We start from the raw sequence: 21,934 nt of genomic DNA on the forward strand, positions 1-21,934 counted from the left end.
ATCGCAGGCCATCATGCACACACACACACACACACACAAATATTCACACGCTGACTTTAGAGTATCCAATCCAACTACTGGCATGTTTTTGGGAGGTGGGAGGAAACCGGAGAACCTGGAGGAAACCCACACAGACAGTAACCTGAGCTCAGGATCGAACCAGAGAGCCTGTTGCTGTGAGGCATATCAGCCCAGGTGCTGCACAGTAAAATCAGAAAATATGAATATATGTAAAGGGGGTTTAAAATTTCTTCTGGAGAAATATCCATCCATCCATCCATTTCCCATACTGCTTATCCTACACAGGGTCATGGGGGAGCCTAGAGCCCATCCCAGGGAACTCGAGGCACAGGGAAGGGGACACTCTACACACACAAACATTAACACTCTACGGACAATCTGGAAATGTCAATCCGCCTACAACGCATGCCTTTGGACTGAGGGAGGAAACCGGAATACTCTGAGAAAACCTTATCTTCATGTATTCTTATAAGTGCAAGCATATAACAATCAAGCAAGTATATTTCTCTCCAAATATGCTAAGACGTGCTAATATATTAACTGTAAACTGTACTTCTCTCTAAAGTATTTGTTAGTATACCTGTAGTAAACACGGATAAACGTGAAGTCTACGTGAAGTAACTCTTTGCACGTGTTTTATGTTGCTCTTCACCTTTTCTACTCCTATACCATGTTGGACTCTTACACCGGATAACTGAATTGAATGAAACTAAAATCGTTCTTTGTGTACATGTGATCATCCTAAAATGTGTGTCTGTTTCAAACATCTGTTTCTCTGACATGTCCACAAAAGCACTACATTCAGCAGGATCTTCCTGAAATGCACAGTGCACGTTGTCTCGAGGTTTTTTCTGTGAAAAGAAGCCTAGACCTCTGTGAACAAAAGAAAAGCCACATCTCTCATTGAAGTATCCTTGAACTCTATACTCCATTTCCCAGTGCGCCAAACTTCAATCTGGTTTTATCCTCACTGTCAGTATTGCTCCTAATGGATTTTCCCAGCATGAATAATAACAATAATGTTCATTGTTGTCTATATAATCTGTCTCCCAGAGCAATCACTTACCAGTTTCACAAAGTTTCAGGTGATTAGATTTCCCCCAGTGTATAAGTCTAATGCCGATGCCCCTCGGCTATGATTATCCAGTGTGTGTCGTTGCTCATCATTAACAAGAGGTTGTGAGAGAAACAATGATGGTAGAGAGAGGGGGTTTAATGTGCACTGGGACTGAGATGTTAATAGGGTTGGTCGTGGTGTTTGCCAGTAGGCCCTGAAGCTAAAGCAAAAGGTACCATTTTGAGACACATGAAATCTGTGCGGATAAAAAAAAGTCGACCTTATAGAACAGAAAAGTGTATCTTGTAGCACATCTCATCATATTTTATTGCTAAATAAAAAGACAGAGGCCTTCCGTGAATCCCCTTTTTTTTTTAAGATATATTTTTCTTTCTGATAAATTCTAAGAGACTCAAAAATGGCATTCAAAAATGTTTAACTGCCTCTCTTTTATTATTTTATCATGGTATTTTACACTGCATATGTTCCAGTGTCTGCAGTCTCCAGCTGAAGCGCCATTTATTTTCACAACACAACTCTGCATACCTACAAAATCACATTTAACAGCTAAAAGTGGTTAGTAATATTAAAGTACAACATAATATTATTATGTATATTTAATCACTTGTCCATTTTATTTAGAGTATATGACATTTAAATCGCATTCAATACTCAGTACTATTGTTTTGGTATAATATTCCGTACATTCTTTTGCATAATTCCCGAACAGTGAATGCGTGAACGCGTGATCTACTAAAGCGCTTCAAGCGTTTATTAGAAACAGAAAAGCAATGTTGTTGTTGAAAACTGTGTTCAGAGGAACAAAACAAGCACTCAGAGTAAATTGGGATCAGGCTGATGTGGTTGTGTGAGAGAATAGGATAAATTGGGTTTACAAGGAAAAACAGAGTGTTCTTTCTTTAGGCTCCGTTTTGACAAACTAATCTATCTTAATGGCAAAACTAGCAAAATGCTGTGAGTTTCATGAGCCATTCAAGGCATTTTGATTGCTGCCACCAGTCAAATGTGTAGGAAGTATACCAGGGATTACTCACAACACTGACTACGTTTACATGGACAGCAGTAATCTAATTATTGACCTTACTGAGAGTAAGATAATAATGTGATTAAGGTGTTTACATGAGTCGCTTTTAGAATACTCCTGTCATGTTCCCGTTTTACATGTTTTAGAACATAATTAGATTAACAGCCCGCGTCATTACGTCACCGCACCATGCTATCCGACGTCCATCCAGAATTTCACATATCAACATATAGTTCGTCTTCGTTATGGTACCGTATACAGTTTTGGGTGTTTTTATTTAAAAAATTTTTACGAACGCTTTAACTGCAGTTAATTATTTGTCATGCTATATGTGCTAATAGACAACTGCTTGAAGCCGTGGGCTGCGTCCCAAACCGCGTACTTACCGTCTATATAGTAGCTGAGATACATGTATTTTTCACCACTACAGGCCTATAGTAGGCAAGTATGCGGTTTGGGATGCAGCAGTACTCTCTTGTACTCCGTACTCGAAACATGCTCAGGGCCCTTTACTGAGAAGCAGCTGGTTCGATTGACACTGGATTTCTCCTGTGCTGGTGATGTATGTGAATGTAGCGCTCATGGTTAAGATTTCAAGATTTCAAACCTTTAATTGTCGCATGTACATTCATAGCTGGTACAAGGGTGCAGTGGAATGAGATGCGGCAACTCCAAAGACTGTGCATAACAAACAATAAATAGACTATACAGACAATATATGATGGGTATAAGGTAAGGGGGCCTGCAAGATGATACATGAAAGAGCACACAAAAATGCTAAATGCTAAATATCCAGTGCATGTACAAGTATGTACAAGTAGGAGTTCTGATGGCTTGGAGAAAGAAGCTCCTCCTTAGCTGCACAGTCCTGGCCATGTGGTTGTGATGGAAAGAACAGCCCATTGTTGAGGTCTATCTTTTCTGCTCTGCTCCAGCACCGCCTTGTGTAGATGTCCTGCAGGCTGGCCAGTTCTGACCTGGTGATCCATTCAGTAGACCTCACTACCCTCTGAAAAGCTTTGCAGCCTTCAGGACATCAGTTCCCGTACCAGGTGATGATGTTTCCACTGAGGATGTTCTGTATAGTTGCGGTATAAAAGGTCTTGTGGGTAGCTGAGGAGATGTGGATCTTTGAACCTTTGTCAGACGTGGTAAAAACGCTGTCTCGCAATCTCTATAAAATAGAAATGTAAAGAGTCCATGACAGGTCCTCGCGTATATCTACACTAAGGTACCCGAAGCTGCTCACACTCTCCATCATGCGCTCCTTTGAACGTAAGAGCTGTGTATGTCTTCAATTGTTCTTTTGTGAAGTCCAGGACCAGTTCCTTTGTCTTGCTGACATTAGGGAACAGGTTGTTGGGCCGGCACCACTAGGACATCTGCTCCACTTCGTCCACATAGGCCTTCTCATCATTCTTGATGATCGAGCCTACCACTACAGTGTCATCTGCAAACTTCACAACGGTGTTGGATTCATGTATGGCTACACGGTTGTGTGTGTGTGTACAGAGAATACAGTAGAGGGCTGAAAACACAGCCTTGGGGTTTTCCAGTATTGAGAGTGAGGGTGTTGGAGGTGAAGCCGCCTATTTTCAGCCATCCAGTTAAAAAGTCCAGAACCCAGCGGCAAAGTGAGATGCGAAATCCCAGCTCTGTGAGTTTACTAAAGTGGGACTATGTTAATGAAGGCAGAAATGTAATCAATAGACAGCAGTGTCACATACTTCCCCCTTCCCATATCAGGATAAGATAAGGTGGTGTGTAGGACATGGAAGATGGCATCATCATTGGGTCTGCGAACTGGAGAGGGTCTAATATGCTGGGTTGTGAGGAGCAGATGAGGTCTTTGATGAATCTCTCAAAGCACTTCAACACCACAGAGGTCAGGGTCACTGGACTAATCATTCAGCAATCGTTCAGCATTCAGGTTCATTGAAATGAACCTCAATGTGTCTATGTGTCTATAATAATGAACACTTGTGACTAATGAGCAACAGATGCATACATTACATCATGCACTTAAATTAAATCTCCAGGAACTGTGCAATGTATATTTTATTTTTATTTTTTTAATTGTTTCAGGATGTATGACAGTACTGGATGTGCACAAAACAATGAAAAAAAGAAATAATAATAATAATAATAATAATAATAATAATAATAATAATAATAATAATAATAATAATAAATCACTATTCAGGACATGAATAGTCAGATCAATGTTTGGGTGTGTGTATAATCCCAACGAAGACTTCACTGAGTCGATTCTTTAGAACAAACTCACGTGAGTGAATCAATTCATTTGATTCTTGAATCAGAATAGATTGAAATATTATTTGTGTTCCTGCTCTGTACAAGTCAGGCGTGTCTGAGTGGAATAAGAGCTATAAAAATGAATAGATACCAAATTAAAAGGAATTATGAACTTTCACAAAAACTTCCCATTACGTGTGCATGAACGAATCGATTCGCTCGATCGAATCATTTGTATGTGTCGTTTCTAAAAAAAAAAAAAAAAAAAAAAAAAAGACCGAATCGTTTGCTAATCTCTCATCACTTTTACAGAAGAAGAGAGAGGAGAAAGTCAGTCCTCCCTGAATCCATTATGGACTAATAAAAGACGCGTTATCATTCTGCTTTTTCATTCGTTTCATTGTTTGGTGAGTAAATAATCTGTATTTTATTTTCTTCATCTTCACCGTGTCTCGATACAAGTCTGAAACTTTTTTTTTCTCCAAGATGTCGCGATAACCTTTTTGACAGGGTTTGGTCTCCATAGCAACATCTTTGCGTTCTTTGTCCTAAAACTAAAACACCTTTTGCAGGTAGAAATAAAATCAACTAAATGTTAAATGTTGGCGTTTAAATGCTTGTACAAACACTAGAATTGGGATTTTGAGTCCGAGAAGTTTCCGTTCTAAAGGAATATAAGTGAAACCATGATATTTAACCTGTTTTATAACACTTATGTCTTAATATAAACACCACCATGTTGATGTATGAATATTATAACAGCAAAGACCTTAAACCTGCAGCATATAGTGCTTTTTAATTATTTGTTTGTTTATTTATGTGGCTCATTATTCCTCTGTCTGTTCCTATTTCATACACCTAACCACACAACTGTGTGAGTTTCACACACACACACACACACACACACACACACACACGCATACACACGTCTATAACTCATAAACGTAACATCCATAACACTTCATTTTCATTCAGGTCTTATACAGTGTTTTCTGGAAAAAAAAATTTGTTTGTTTGTTTGTTTTTTTAAAGAACCATATTGTTCATATGGTGGACGGCTCAACAGAATCCGTTACTTGAAAGACATATTCTTGTTTTTTCATAACTCTTGATCTAAATGCTGTGTATTTTGCCTGTTTTGAAATGTCTTCTTATACATACATATATATATATATATATATATATATACACACACACACACACACACATACATACATATATATATATATATATATATATATATATATATATATATATATAAAAGTAATAATATCACATCAGTTTTCACCTCAGTTTGCCTCCACCGTCTGCGTTCTTCAAGTGTAAATGGAAATGCGTCACACTTTGACAAGAAAGTGTTTTGATTTCTGTGTTTGGTGAAAGTTCGTCATCTTCCTAAGACAGGATGTGACATCCATAACGCCGATAAACTACTATACAGCTGTAATATGTGTACGAATAGCTTACGTTCACATTTTTGTCTCATGAATCCATTCACACCGTCTCATGAATTCAACCCTTCTTTCTATCTATCTATCTATGTATGGGCGGCTGTGGCTCAGGTGGTAGAGTGTGGTGTCCACTAATCATAGGGTTGGCGGTTCGATTCCTGGCCCACATGACTCCACATACCGAAGTGTCATTGGGCAAGACACTGAACCCCAAGTTGCTCCCGATGGCAAGTTAGCGCCTTGCATGGCAGCTCTGCTATCATTGGTTGGTGTGTGAGTGAGACACAGTGTAAAGTGCTTTGGATAAAAGCACTCTATAAATGTAGACCATTTACCATCTATCTATCTCTATGTATGCTGTGATTTTCTGATTTGAAATGAAAGTCTTTCTCACTGTGACATGGTTTTTACTCTTTTTACTCTTTAGGCACACTTTTTTTTCTTTTTCCTCTGATTGTCTTCTCTCACTTCACTCACTTCTCTGATTTACACAGCATGAAAAATTCACTGCATGTCGTCTACACTGGGTCATCATGCCCCTCCATTGTGTCCCAGCGTAGCTTCTCTCCCAAGCCATTTGTGTGTGTGTGTGTGTGTGTGTGGTTTTGTTGCGATGCAGACGAGTGTGTGACGCTACAGGTCACTGAGGACAATACAAACGCTTGGAGTGTGGCTCCAAAGAACACGGCCCACAGCAGGCAAAAGGTTCAGATACGCTTAAATGCGTGAAGGTGAGGTTTTAAGAAGGAAAAGCTCATAGATCAGATCCAGCACTCGACTTCACCATGAGCTACTGCACATGGCACAAAGAGCGCTCTGTTGTTGGAAACACGAGCCTATAATCACCGGTCTGTCACTCCGCTGTGCCTTTTGATCCACATGGCCACATCATGTAGGAATGCCATCGTCGCTGGATTTCTTTAGTTCTTCTTGGAGTCGTGCCTACGACGGCGTGCATTTGAAGTGCTATGTTTAGGAAATTGGTTTCAGGGCAGAGCAGGAGCACACTGTTGGCTTGTGTGTCCTTAAGATATTCAATGTGAAAATAAAGACCACCAGTGGTGTATTTTCTCCAGGTAGTGGTGTAATGGAAAAGGACAAATGTATAATGTAACACATGGACAAAATCCCCTGCTTGCAATTAATCAGTGTTGCTGCTTGGTTTTAATGGGGAACGAGCACGTTGCAGAGTGTTTACATGTGCCGAGTGGCTTGGACAGCAGGTAAATGTCACTCCACCTAATGAATGCTTACAACCCCAATTCCAAAAAAGTTGGGCTGATTTGCAAACCTCATAAACCCATATGTTATTCACAATAGAACATAGAAAACATATCAAATGTTTAAAGTGAGTAAGTGTACGATTTTAAGAAAAAAATAAGGTCATTTTGAATTCGGTGGCCGCAACACATCTCAAAAAAGTTGGGACAGGGGCAACAAAAGGCTGGAAAAGTAAGTGTTAGTAAAAAGAAACAGCTGGAGGAACATTTTGCAACTAATTAGGTTAATAATTAGGTCAGTAACATGACTGGTTATAAAAAGAGTATCTTAGAGAGGCAGAGTCATTCAGAAGTAAAGATGGGGTGGAATCTGGATGGAAGCATTTGTTGCTCTAAAACCTGTATATACCTTTCAGCATTGATGTCGCCTTTCCAGATGTGCAAGCTGCCCGTTACGTAGTCACCAATGCACCCCCATACCATCTGTTTTTATTTACATTTATGTCCATTTTACACAGCGTCCCAATTTTTTTTTGGAATTGGGATTGTCGTTTGGGGGAAATGTCTCTAAATCTGACTTCTTTCCAGCATCCATCAGAGTCTCGTGGGTACCTTCATAGTATTTCCTGGGTTTTTTTTTTAGGGCTTAGGCAGTGAGTGGCTTGCGGGGAGGGGGCACACTGCGAGTAAAATAAGTAGTACAAGTACGTGAAGTACAATGAAAAGGACAAAAATAAACCATGCCTCCCTGATGAGCACTTCCTCCGGTTTCTGTTGCTGACTTCAAGTCAGAATTATTGTAATTATCATAATTACGGGAATTCTCCAAGGTGAACAGCACCACAATGTCGTAATTAAAACATCTTCTATAAGCCTTGAGTTTCCATGCCAATAACAAAAAGTCATTGCGGCTTCCGGTATAACTGTGACGTCTACAGCACACGGTATGATTTAACTGGTAATTTAGCATGTTAGCGGTGCAGTTATGTACAGTTTTTACTCTACAGTTTTAGTCCGTACACATTTTGTGCACGATGTTCATGAAGAACAGCTAACCCACCCACCAAAATAAACTCCTTGTCATCAATGATACAATAAATAAGTATATACAAACAAAAGAAGTTTTCTCAGGTTGTCCATGTTTTCCCCAACCAAAACCACTTAAACACACACCACGTCATAATCAGGACCTCCAAACACATACGCACGAGCCTTCAAGGAGTACCTGGGGCAGAATATCAATGAAGAAACAATACTAATAAGCCTCTACAACTGGTTGAGACAGCACAAATGCTGCTAGCTAACTTGAGATCACAGAAGGAAGCTGTGCTAGCGTCTCTCTAGCTAATTTGCTAGAGTTAGTTAACTCACCACATCGTTAGGAAGTTATAAAATGTCCATTGTAAAATCCTAACATTGTTACCAGATGTAAGAATGTGAAATTTGATATATTGGTGTCAAGCAGCGTCACTTGGGTTTTCACACCAGTTTTGTTCACTAACATCACTAGCACTGTTCAAGTTTAATGATATTGTATTTTGGGGTTGGTTTCACATTGGGATGAAAATATCTGAAAAAGTATATACAGTATTTAAGCCACTTAAAATATATATATATATATATATATATATATATATATATATATATATATATATATATATATATATATATATATATTAACATTTCCAGGGAAAAGTTGGAACATATGGAGCGTTTCTCCTCTATTACATATCTTAGCGTTTCTCCTCTATTGGCAATTAAATAAGGGAGACCAAATTAACCAAATCAAACACAATCTTTGCATTTAGGGACTTGTTCTTGTCCAGTCTCAGATTCTAATGGGACCTAAGGCTACGTCCACATTAATCTGGATAGATCTGAATTAAAACTGCGTTTTAATTCTAAAAGTCTCTCCGTCTACACTGGAGTTTTCAAACGTTTTCCAAAAAATTGCTTGTCCAAACTCAAACTGCACATGTGTAAAAATTTTGACCTACGTCATTTCCGTCAGGAGTTTATTTACTTTCTGTCTCTTTGAATCGATGCGGCAATGTCGAGGAAAAGCAACAAGTCGTTTTAAAAAGTTGTCCTTTTAAAGTCACATTAATCTTTAACAATGGTAACAAACTGGATAGCAGGCGCAACAACTGCAGTACAGCATCCACAGGGCAAGCCCTCTTTAATGTTCCGTACTAACACAGATTCATATGCTGAATTTCACAGAGAACCAGAAGGCAACAGAACATTGATTGAACTATTGCAAATCTGTAAACCTCATTTGATGACCACATAGAGAGTTCAAACGTTATTAGTGCTGAAAAGACGAATGTCAAAAATGAAGCCTCAACTCAATAAAAGTGCTATAAGCAGCTGGATGAGGACTGAGACAAGCAAGTCAACCAGGGTTAAGTGGTTGAAGATGGAGTGTTCACATTTGTCAAACAAACCAAACTAAAGAAAAAGTTTGATTGGTCCGCACCAAGCAAACATCAGCGAGCCTTCACAGTGTTTTTCTTAGCACCTGCAAACTGGACATCCATGAACCCCACAGCAGAGAAAAGTTTAAGGGGTTTTTGGTAGTTTAAAGAAATTATTTGTTACATTTCAAAAGGGCAGTTAGATCAATTATAATGGCAGGAAAATCTTGGTTTCTATACAGAGCCTTGCATAATTGTACAGTGAATGACCCAGTCAAAGCCTGGATCTTAATCTGATTAGAATTTATAGCAAGACTAGAAAACGGCTGTTCTACATCCAACTGATAGAGCAAGAAATAGGGGCCCAAAATATCAGGATCTAGATGTGCAAAGCTGATAGAGACATATCCCAGAAGTCTTACAGCTGTAATTGCAGCCAAAGGTGGTTCTACCATACCAGGTATTGACCTGGGGGGTGAATACCAACTCAAATGAACAAATGTTTACTTATTTTGTTTAATAAACCTTTGTGTCACAATGGAAACATTTTACACATTCGATGTTCGACGTACTGTTTAAATCAAATGGTAAAAATCCCAGTTAAGTCCATTTCACTTGCAGGTTATACTAGTAAATATGGAACAGTTCAAAGGGGGTAAATACTTGTGCAAGTCACTGTATCTGTATATATCTGGCTATCCAGCTTTCTGGCTCTCCAACTTGGTCATGTTTAGATACACGATGAAGGACGGAACACCTGCGATCAGCATTTGAGAGTTTATTTCTTTTGGTAGAAGTTGATGGCGTTTGGTGCATAAAATCGTCCATGATTATATGTGTTACTTTCTAGAAATGATTGTCCCAGTGAAGGTCTTGGGTGTAAATGTTGTATATCAATCTATAGCTCAACTGAGAATAAAAATGGACAAAATAGACTTGGAAACATATTGTCCTACATAGTAAACAGTATATTAATGTTTACGCTAATAATGTGTCATAGTCACATAATGTGTGCATAGCACCATTGCAATTACTTGTGTTTACTCTAGGTCCCTTGGAAACCAAATGCCATACTTCATTGTCCTTAGCTGACCTCAAGAAACTCCCTTCCTCCAGGGACCTTAGATGAAGTGGCCTCCCTGCATTCTAAAGGTCACCATATGGCTAGTGGTCAGCGTGGTTATTGTTGGAGCTGATTAGGCCTACAGAATACACTCTTCGTTAAGCTTTGTTTGAAAAGAGCTTTTTCCTTAAGGGTGGAGGAGGGCAGCGATACGTTTTTAAATGTCGATTTGAGACCCTGGGAAGTAATCAAAATTGGGCGAGTACTATAGATTACACCCAAGCTTGAATTGAAATGTCCCAATTAAGTTCCGTTTATTAGTTCATCACAAAGACGGGATTCGTGCTGAAAACAGTTTGGTTAGAAATCCTTGGTGACACTTTGGAGTGTTCCAGCTGCAAATTTGTATACTTGCTGTCCAAAACCTTCAATAAATCAAACCTATAAAAAATGACATGTTCTAGTTATTATTTCGCAAACTAGTTATTACTTGGCAAATTGGTAAACCTTAAGTTCATGACTGAATCTGCTCATCCCTGAAGATAGTCAAAGTCTAGTAGGTATGAAACAGTGGTAAGGAGTCTCCAGTGTCAAGGGCCTTTCACACTGAGCGTGATTAAGCGACGCAAATGTATGACGCGATGATGCTCTTGTATCGCTAGATATAAGCTATTCACACCGGGCGCGATCAGTCGCGGCACGACAAAGTGAGATTTTTTTTCCGACCAGCGTGTCGATTTTTCTCCCATCACCCTGCGATGAAATGGGCCATCCAATTAGATTTGAGCTTTAGATCACATGACCGGAGTTGCTGCTGTTGCACAAAAGGGTGATATTGGTGACTCTATAGCACAGAAAGCTGTTTTGAAAACCAGTGTAAACACCGAAGAAACATATTTATGTAATTAAATGTGTGCCAAAACTAAACAAATAAATTTGCGCAAACAAACACAATCTGAAACAACTCGACTCTCAAACAAACAGAAAGTGATTTTCTCACAAATGCGTCGCCTTGATTTTCTCACAAATGCGTCGCCTTGATTTTCTCACAAATGCATCTAAGCAACTTCCTCTTCCAAACCAACAGATGGCGCTATCTGTCAATTTGCACTAGTCTCCTGGGAGAAGCATTACACCACGCATTACATTATACCACACTAAAGTGCAGTAAATAGTTTTTAAAAAATGTATTTATATTTTTATTGAAATCACTATGATCGTTATGATTTATGATAAATCGTTTCGCGTTCAGTGTGAAAGCACCGTTTGTCGGTGATCCGCTTCACTTTATCACACCGCGCTCAGTGTGAAAAGGCCTTCAGTGTGTTGTAACAGTCAGAGGTAATGGCGTTCCTTTGAAGGTTTTCAGATATTTTTTCAGGATGGAGGAGTTTGTGTATTCTGTGTTCTGAAAGCTGCTTTAGATCTGCTTTTTAAAGCTGCTTTTATAAAGTTGATAAGAGAGAAAGAAAAATGAAGTTGGAAAAGGAATGACTGCTTATAGCACAAACAATAATGTGATTACTCCGAATATCGGCACAGCCGGGATTCGGTGTAGGCACGAGCTTGCAGGGCGAGGAATTAATATTGAGTAAATGACACTTCGGACACAATATGACCCAAATGTTCTGTTTATTTGTGCATTCTTATTAAAGGTGCTTCCTGTAAAATTGGTGTCCCTTCTTACTTTTCATCATCATTCATGGTTTAAGTCAAAATTTATATTCCTGAAAAGTATCCTTTGCTATGTCCACTGATGATGGCGCTAACTTTACTGTAGTAACCATTTCGAACCGGGAAGTGGACTTTTATGTAATGAACAGCGACTAGTGGAGTGAGACTTGTCCAGTCAAATAAGTGGACCAGAACGAATTGTTGTACAATATATTGAAAAATAATCAACTTCACGGTGGTAATATTAACTCCACCTTCAAACTGCATCAAATCATCCCATTGTTGATTATTTTCCTATAACAGCACATCTGTTGTGTTTTATTCCTTACATATAAAATACAATCTGATTTCAAAATTGTAGCATAATAATAAGTATATCTATTCTTGGCTTTAGTTCTGATTATTATGGGGTTTTTTTCTGCAAAAATGTAAGCTTGTTGTTTAATACCTTCTGAGTGAAGAGCTTACAGTAAATAATGCCATGCAGATCTTTTTTAACTAAACCCATATGGTTTGGTAGTTCACTCTGGTAGTTGGCCTTCGAAATGGAAAACATGAAATGTTGGGACAGGGAAGGACTCCAGTCATATTGCCCACCTCTGCATGAATCATGCTCCTTTGGTGTTAAGCTGCATGTGTATGTCTTTAATCACCCTCTTGTTCTTCGCCAGTTTTGGTGCTCATCCTTATGCATTAAACCAGCAAGCGAGAGAGAGAAATAAAGTGAGAGAAGACTCTAGCATCTTCTGATTTCATTTTTTCCATTGCTGGTCCATAGCCTCTAATCTCATTTCGACAGTGCCTTTATGTCTTTTGTGGGCAAAGGCAGAAGAAGGGCCCTCTGTTTCCAGCTGTGTGAACTGCTGCTGTGTGGAATTCGTGGTGGATTTTCTACCTAATTACCCTCCATTTTCTTGCGCAAAGGGACGCTTTTTTCCCCCAGTGGAGGAATGTGATATGGCTTTAGTGCTCCTCAGGTTTAGTTATTTTTCTCTAAGCTAGGCTCACGCTCTACATTAGCCTGCTTGTTTGGGCCGAGCAGAAGCGTGTAATTCCACCACGACTCTCCAGCACGGCAGCAGAGATAACATCTTCACAGCTTATTTTATTCAAACTCAACTCAATTAGTTGCACCACATGCCTACGGCCCGCACCATCGAAGACGCCCTGGCTTAAACAGTAGCATAGATTATGCTTTAATATAGCTATGCTTAAAAAAAGCTTAATACGAAGAAGTGTCTTTCTTCAACTGAATAGAACAGTTTGACCTCTTAATAAAAGCTTATTCAGAGTGCCTGAGTCTGGGGTTTGTTATATTTTAGACCAGCAAAAACCCCTGTAATTTTCACACTTCTGAAAAAGACATGGTGCATGTAGCCCCTGTTCGATGCTCTAGTTTCCTTCCAGCTCTTAAACACGTAGCAGTAGACGGATTAGTGACTGTAAATTGACTTTAGGTGGGTGTTTGATGCTCTGCGGTGGAATAGTGGGTTTATACTTGCATCACATCTAGTTTTCTGGATCCATGGCAAACCTGACTAGGATAAAGTGTTTACTGAAGAAGAAAGAATACATAAGATTACAAGTGGTGCATGTGGCAAAAAATGTTTTCAAAACATCTCAATTGTCTCTCTGTATGCAACCAACAAAAGTGATGGAAGGAACCTGATCAATAGACCAAGTGATGGAACAAAGAGTGCACCAAGCAGCAGGACAAACAAAAGTTTTTCTGCAAATGTAAAATAAAATAAATTGTCCACATTGTCAAACTGGGACTTGATAGATAGACTGTTTCATGAGAATTGAGACACAGTGGTGCTCTGAAGAGAATGGGGTAATGGGGTTAACTGCTCTGTGTTCACTGGAAGAAATCTTAAATCTTACACCAGCATTAAGTAAAAAAATATTATAAACAGATTGAAGTAGTAGAGAAATGAATGCTGTTTAGTCAACATATATAGCAAAAGTGGTGTGGATTCAGGGTGCTGTGCATCATTTATATTTACTGCATTTGGCAGATGCCTTTATCCAGAGTGTCTTACATTTATCTCATTTATAAAACAGAGTAGTTGAGGGCCTTGCCCAAGGACAGCAGCTTGGTTGTGCTGGGATTTAAACTTATGACCTTCCAATCAATAGCCCAACCACTTAACCACTGAGCTATCACTGCCCAAGCCACTACTACTGCCAGATCCACTACCACTGCCCTATCCACCACCACTGCCCTATCCACCACCACTGCCCTAGGAACATACAGGAACAGTCACAACAATAAATTACCAAAACATTAATATACTACGTTTTTCTAGTCTAAATTTAACAAACTTCAGACTCACACTCTGAATATGTGTTTATCGTGAGGTCAAACTCTTCTACTGAGTTGAAGAGAGGCACTTAAAAAGCTTTATTTTTATGTCTCATTAGTATTAAGTATTTTTAAGCATACATATATTAAAGCATAATCTAGGCCACGGTTTAAGCTAGGGAGGCTTCGATGGTGCGGGCCATAGGCATGTGGTGCAACTAATTCAGTTGCATTTGACCAAAACAAGCTGTGAAGATGTTATCTCTGCTGCAGTGCTGGAGAGTCGGAGCCGTCGTGGTGGAATTACACGCTTCTGCTGGGCCCAAACAAGCGGGCTAATGTAGAGCTTAGAGAAACATGACCAAATCTGAGGAGTGCTAAAGCCATATCACATTCCTCTACAGGAACAAAAGTGTCCCTTTGCACAAGAAAATGTGATGATGGAAATGGTTCTGGAAGTTTCAAGACATTACTGATGGGTTGGCGATTTGGTAAAATTACTCTTCAGCAATGGGCTCATAAAGATGCCACAAAAATATGATGTTAAAATGATATTAACATCTAAAAAGTACAGTTTTTGTTACCATAATTTATCTGCAGTGCTCTCAAAAAATATACTATGATGTAACTTATTGCAAAATTGATTTATCCCCTTTTTTCTTACATACCTCACTGACACTGTGAATCAAAACAGTAATACTGAACTGAGACTGTAGGACCTCACACTCACCAAAAACACAACCGCCTTCTCCGTTTACACCTGAGCGAGTGTGTGAAACCTGGCACAGCCTAGGCACGTGCCCCTCGGCTCAGCTGGAATGCGGCAGGTTTGGAAAGCAAAGGGCCTTTGAGCTTCAGAGAGAACCTGCTACCGAGAGTCAGACTGCAGAGGAAGGGAGCGTTCCTGACTGGGAGCAGAAATTGAGCCAAGGTAAACAGAGCCAGCACTGTCCTTGGCGAACCCAAAACCGCCACCCCCAACTCCATTTTATAGTATAACACGTGTGGAAAAGCAAATGTGGACTCAGCTGAATGTGCAGAGATGTGTGGCAGCAGCAAAGCATCAATTCAAGAGATGCTACTGTCACTGGCTAAGATGCTAAACCAACTAACGCATATGTATTTATTTTCCTCTCTGAGGCGCCACTACATTCAAAAGCACTTACTCTTGCTTTCTCTCTTTAATAAGATACAGCAGGAATGTTCCTCCTTCCCCTGGTCATTATATGAAAGACAAAGTTTCCCCCACTAACAGCTAATACCCGACTGCCCTTCACTCATATCTGTATAATCTGCTGTCTTGTTAGAGTATCCCTGTCTCACAGTTCCAGGAAACAGGAAACCTTAAACATACAGCAATAAGGACGACAGGGTGGCCACAGCTGTAATTTGGAGATCGGTGCTCTGTGTGGTGTCGGCTGAGCCCCAGGCAAGTGGTCTGGACTGTTCATTTGGGGTTGTGTGTGGAAAAAGTGTGTGTTGCCATGCTGGAAATGCACAGGCCTCATTAGAACTCCCACTCTGCCTCGCTCTCACTATTCCCTACACTGGAGAATCAAGGTTTGCTCATCCTTCTGCAATGGTGTACCATCACAAATGTGGCACCAGCAGCAGTCTTCTGTGAATGTTTCTTAAACCACACCCTGCTGTCTCTGTAATTCACATACTGTCTTCGAACAGATGAAATTCAAAATGCCTCAATGAAATAATGCACAGGAAACAGTCTGAACCAAAGCCATGTTCCAATGTACTTGAAAGTTATGGAAGTTTACGGTCCCAGTTTCGTTAACCAGGACAGAACCTTGGCAGGTTTTGACCCTTCAAAGTCATCATATGTTATATTCTTTAGCACCCTGTGCATGTGTTGATTTGCTGTTGCTCACTAGTTTACAATTTAACCTAAAGACTGAGCTGGAACTAATTTACAACTGTTTTATGTTGCTAAACACAATTAAACTACTGTTTGCTGAATAACATAGCTAGCTAACTAGTTAACTGTGGCCAGCTAATAAGTTATCCTTGGTGGATTGCAAGTTGGTCGCGTAAACTAGCTATAAGCTCTGAATACATGTTGTATTAGCTTGCTGATGTAAGACAGAGAATGGCTTTTGGCCATCTACAAACACAAATAGGATCAGAAGTGTGACTCTTACCTATGAGACGAGCAATCACCTTCATTTATAAGCATACTTTCCAGTTGTGGTGACACCTTCACACACTAGTTGGTGAAACAGCCATGGAACACAGAATTGCTTAGCGAAGGATACATATGATGAAACCCTCAAATTTGTCCAAATTAAGGTATCTCAAATGGCAGATGTTTTTTTGACATGGAGCAGCTTATATCTGGGGACACGCAAGTGCCCTATACATGCTGTCTACTTAGGAAGCTGTCTTCTAATTGGAATACATTATTTATCTGTTCTTGGCTTTTCAATATGACATTATTTTAGTGCAAATGTTACATAAGAATTAAAGGTACACCTCATGTTGCCTTTATATTGGCGTTCACTGAGTGCACTGAATATTCACTACTGTATTTTCAGACATTCTATCTAAAGTGATTTGCACTAAGCTATATGGCGAGTGGAGTGTGGTTTTAGACATAACGTTGTTTCGTATCTGGGGTTCACCTCGAAAACCGCTGTATGTGTCCTTACTGCAACACAACTTCACTGTTTTGGTAGCAGGAACACTTTGCTTCCAACGTTATAATGAGAACTCACTTCTTTTCCAGTTATAATGTCCAAGATTTACACATGACCATGGTTTTGGCATTGGAGTTGTTCATGATGTTTTGTTCTGCTTGAAGTTACCTAAGCCTGTCTGAATAAAAAGGCCAGTCGAGCCCAGTGCTGGTGCTATATGTCCAGTTCAGCATAGTCTGGTGATTTTTGAACCAGGTGTTTCACCAATTTGGCCTGGATTCCACACGTACAGAACCACAAATAAGTGCCCTGGGATCAGGATAGTTCCATCAGTGTACCAATATGATTCCAGTTAGCAGCGTTGAGCACCTTTGTGTTTTTCTGTTTTATTATGTTTAAAGTATATTTGGTTTATGCAAGCAAAATAAATCTTAAGTTTCGTGAAGAGACAGAGGGACAAGCATAGAAAGAGACTCTCTTATGTAGTACTTTATTACTTTATTTTCACAGCCTGAATACTCAACAGACAAAATGAGCAAATCAAATCTATATACAGTATTATATTGTAATGAAATCCTGGCAAATATGAGAACATGGCTTTTCTTCCATTTTGAGGACCAAATGTGGGTGCATACGGGATAAATGCATGTAGGAACTAAGCAGCGAGGACATTGTGCGAGTGAAAGTGTCAGGAAAATTTAAGAAGTAGTACCGCAAGCTTGTTCCTGGGAATTTTTGGAGCCAGGTGTTTGGATTTGTCACTTCACTGTGGCATAAGATGTCACTCTGTTGCTTGTTGCTTTCACTGGACTTGCAACTTCTGACTGGTTGCCTGTCACATTGTTGCATGCAGGATCCCTGGAGTATTTATTCTGAAAGGGTAGCCCTTTATTGTAGGATCCTTTGTAAAAAAAAAACTTCCAGGGTTCCCACAAAGGGACAAACTAAAGAACCTTTATAATGTTGGATGAAAGATTTTTGTCTAAAAGTGTAATGCCGATACTCCAGCAAACTGTTTTATAAATTGTAAAACAGGAGCAAAAGGTTCATGCTGTTTTAATTACTCGCTTTTTCCCACATGTCGTGAGAGGTCTGCCACATTTTGAGACCCTCACAGTGCCAACACTTTTGGTTTAGTGGCTTAAGCTTTGTTGGGACAAACAAAGCATCTTCCTGTTTCTTTGAGAGTGACTATTACAGTTATAAAGCCATTGTTCTTAACACATCATGGTGTTTTTGCCAGGCATTTCCCTCCACTAATGAGAGGCTTTACACCACAGCTATGTTTAATTGCAGATAGTCCTCTGTTTTCCTGTCTCATTTTACCAAAGAAAAAAGAGAGAGAGAGCGAGAGAGTGAGAGAGAGAGTGAGAGGGAGAGAGAGAGAGAGAGAGAGAGAGTGAGAGCGAGCTTGGTTGCTGCCTTTCACCACCACAGTCAGTTACTTGTGTATGTAAAGTAACGGTTTGGTGAAAATCACATTTACACAGTTTCCCTTTCACCCCAGATGTGGTCAATCACAAAAGGCATGTTTTGTGTCCAACATTTGTTTTTTGTTTTATAGGGTTTTTTTTTTAGTATAGCTAATAAAGTCAATCATTAGTTCAACTATTATTACATTATTACATTATTGGTACAACTATCTAACTATCTTGGACCCAATAACCTTTATCTTAATACCAGTCATCTGTTATTAAGAAAACAAAGCATTGTTTGAGTTCACAGCAGATACACAGTATGCTAGCATGCTAGTCTACAGCTAAGAAGGTAAACCAGTTTCATATTACACAAAAGTTTAATAGTATCTAATTCAGTCACAAATTCCTCACCTCACATTGACTACGTTTACCCGGACAGCAGTAATCTAATTAATGACCTTATTCTGAATAAGACAATATTCTGATTAAGGTGTTTACATGAGTCGCTTTTAGAATACTCCTTTCATGTTCCAGTTTTACGTGTTATAGGGCATAGAGTGATTAACGGCACACGTCATTACGTCACCGCGCCACGCCGTCCGACATTCCCTCCAGAATTTCACGTATCGACGTACAGTTCGTCTTCGTTATGGAACCGTATACAGTTTTGGGTGTTTTTATTTTTAATTTTACGAACGCTTCAAGTGCAGTTAATTATTTGTCATGCTATACGTGCGGATACAAATTCTCCAGCAACAGGCGTCCTGTGTACTTTCATTCGGCAACATTTTATTCATGCCACCGCGACAAACTCGGAGGTACTGGATGAGAGTACGAAGTAAGGACTGGTGGGAGAGAGTTGTTTTAATGGAATTTGATGACGCCGAATGGAAAGAAAATTGTCGCATGTCCCGGAGATCATTTGTAAAATTATGTCCCGTTATGGACGGTGTCATGAGTCTGCAGGAGGTCACTGTGTGTGCACATGTGCCCTTGGAGATGCGTGTGGTAGTGGTCCTGTAACGACTCGGTAGCTGCGGGAAATACCGAATAATAGCCAATTTGACGTGCACACTGTGTGCACAGTACGTGTGTGTACATGTCCTGTCGCAAAACGTGGCGAAAACTCCCACACGACGTTAATAGTGTGATTAAGGTGTGTACACACTTCGAAGTGTAACACACTTCGATAATGTGACTAAAACAGGAGTACTCCACATGTCTTAATACCATTTGTGTTTACTTCGAGTATGACTCTAGCCAGATTAAGGTAACAATAATCGCTGTTTACATGCTAGTTTCTTAATCAGAGTATCGTCTTAATCGGGTTAATATCGGATTATTGTCGTCCGTGTAAACGTACTGAATGTTTAATAGCATAACAAGAATCTGATTGTCTGAAAATGTACTTTTGGATTTTGGTTGAGAGAGCCTTTCGTTACGAGTGGCACACTGGCACAGCGCCAGATTTGGAGCGTTTGTAGTAAAGGAAAATTGTGTCCTTTTTAAAAAAAATTTATTTTTACTACAGTCAGTTTTTTGATTCCCAGTTCCCAGCCACTGGCTCATTCTCCCCTAACACACAATAGCTAGCAACCAGTCCAGGATGAGCGTGAACAACTTCTGCCATCATATCATGAGACATCTCAAGGCAGATGAACACTGCACTCTTGCGTGTACCCGAGCTCACAGACGTCCATGATTAGACTAACTAATAACCCAAAGGAGAGAGGGATGTCATCTTTCCCGCTCAGACACAGCCAGTTGTCCTTATTACACTCTTGGGCACCTGACTACAGATGACTGTTGTATCATCAGGGTTTGAACTCACAATCTCACCAGGAATTTGTGTCATGTTTGGTTTTTTTTTCTTTCTCAAAATGTTCCTTTAAAATACATAGTCCAGACCATAGACCAGACATAGACAAGACCAGCACGGTTGATATTTGAGTGTGTGACAGATTCACACACATGTACACACTGGAACTCTCACACAGACAAACCCAATTTAAATCTCTCATCAGTGTTTTCCCTCAAGCGAGTCACACACTCTCAGTGCATGTGCTTGCGTGCCTACAATAATAAGGTACCATTGCCCAGGCTGTGTCTTTAGGGCGGTGAGCTTTACGAGGTAAACGGTAAGCTGCTAGCACTGAAATCCCTCTAGATTAAGGGTTTAACGTGCTGAAATCACAGGACCCTCCTTCCCTGAGGCTTTGTCTGAACTTCTTTGACCCATAATGCATTTCACTGTTGTATTTGGCCACTGGGAGCTAATGGGATCTGAATGTTCCTCTGATTTGCACCAGCAGAACTGTAAAGCCAGGTATCGATACAGATGTTTTACTTTATAAGCGTTGCAGGCGAGAGAGAGAGGTGAAATGTCAAAGGCATGCTCTCTATCCAGCTTTTGAAACATGATATATTTATTATATTAAGTTACTCTTTGCAAAATTATTGGCACCCCACATCTAATATTTTGTGAAGCTCCTCTTCGAAGCACCAAGCGCCAAAGAAGCCAGCTTTAGACACCAATACATTGGGGTGTTGTTTTAAGTATCCAATCTGTCTGTACATTAGAGGTGAGCGGAAAATAAAACTATTGTTTTCAATTGTTTTCGATTCCTTCTGCATTGATCTTTAACAACTCAAATACAAGGTCATAATTGAATAATGACAATTATAAATATTTATTTTTGGCCACGTCTAGAGCAGTTGGATGGAAAAACGTGAAGGCATAATTCACAATGTTCGAAGCGCGCTAAGTTAGCTAGTACTGCGGATTTGAAGGAGGACCAACTCAAACTTTCACCCTCAGCTTCAAATGTAGCAGTGTGAGCACATTGTAGAATAAATTAAGATCGCAAAATACCAAGTGAAAGTATTGAGGACATACGACAATTAAGCGAAATCACAATATATGTTTCAATCCAAATGATATCTGGTAGTCCTGCTCAACCGAGAACCCTCGAGGAACTGGCAAAGCTTCCAATTAATTCCGAAACAGAAAAACGTTTGCTCTATCATCAGAAGATTGCGAGTTTGAATCCCGATGATGCCACGGCCAGGACTCTGGGTGGGAAGGATGGTGTATTCTCTCTCCGCTGTCACTCACAGTGACACTAGCCAGTCATGGGCATCTGTGAGCTCATGTATGGGGAAGATGGCGGATAGCGCTATCCTCGTGTGTTACACTACCCTGTGATGCAGCATGAGCAGCAGTTCCTAAACACGCACATGTCTCAGAGGAAGCGCGTTTTAGCCTTCATTCTCCCTGGTTGGTAGCTGTCATATGATAGGGACGAGCTGGCTGGTAGGTGGGAATTGTGGGAAAATGTGGAAAATTTTAATTAAAAAAA

General features: G+C 39.9%; 1 protein-coding gene across 1 annotated transcript in view; it reads left to right on the forward strand.

The window, feature by feature from the left end:
- The first annotated feature begins 4,692 nt into the window (after positions 1 to 4,692).
- Positions 4,693 to 21,934, forward strand: part of LOC128600956 (rho guanine nucleotide exchange factor TIAM2) — a 50,154-nt gene continuing 32,912 nt past the window's right edge. The window contains exon 1 of the mRNA XM_053613776.1: positions 4,693 to 4,786. The gene's annotated coding sequence lies outside the window, so the exon portion shown is untranslated. The remainder of the gene's footprint in view (positions 4,787 to 21,934) is intronic.

Source organism: Ictalurus furcatus, chromosome 25 (assembly GCF_023375685.1).
Source record: "Ictalurus furcatus strain D&B chromosome 25, Billie_1.0, whole genome shotgun sequence".
Taxonomy (NCBI): domain Eukaryota; kingdom Metazoa; phylum Chordata; class Actinopteri; order Siluriformes; family Ictaluridae; genus Ictalurus; species Ictalurus furcatus.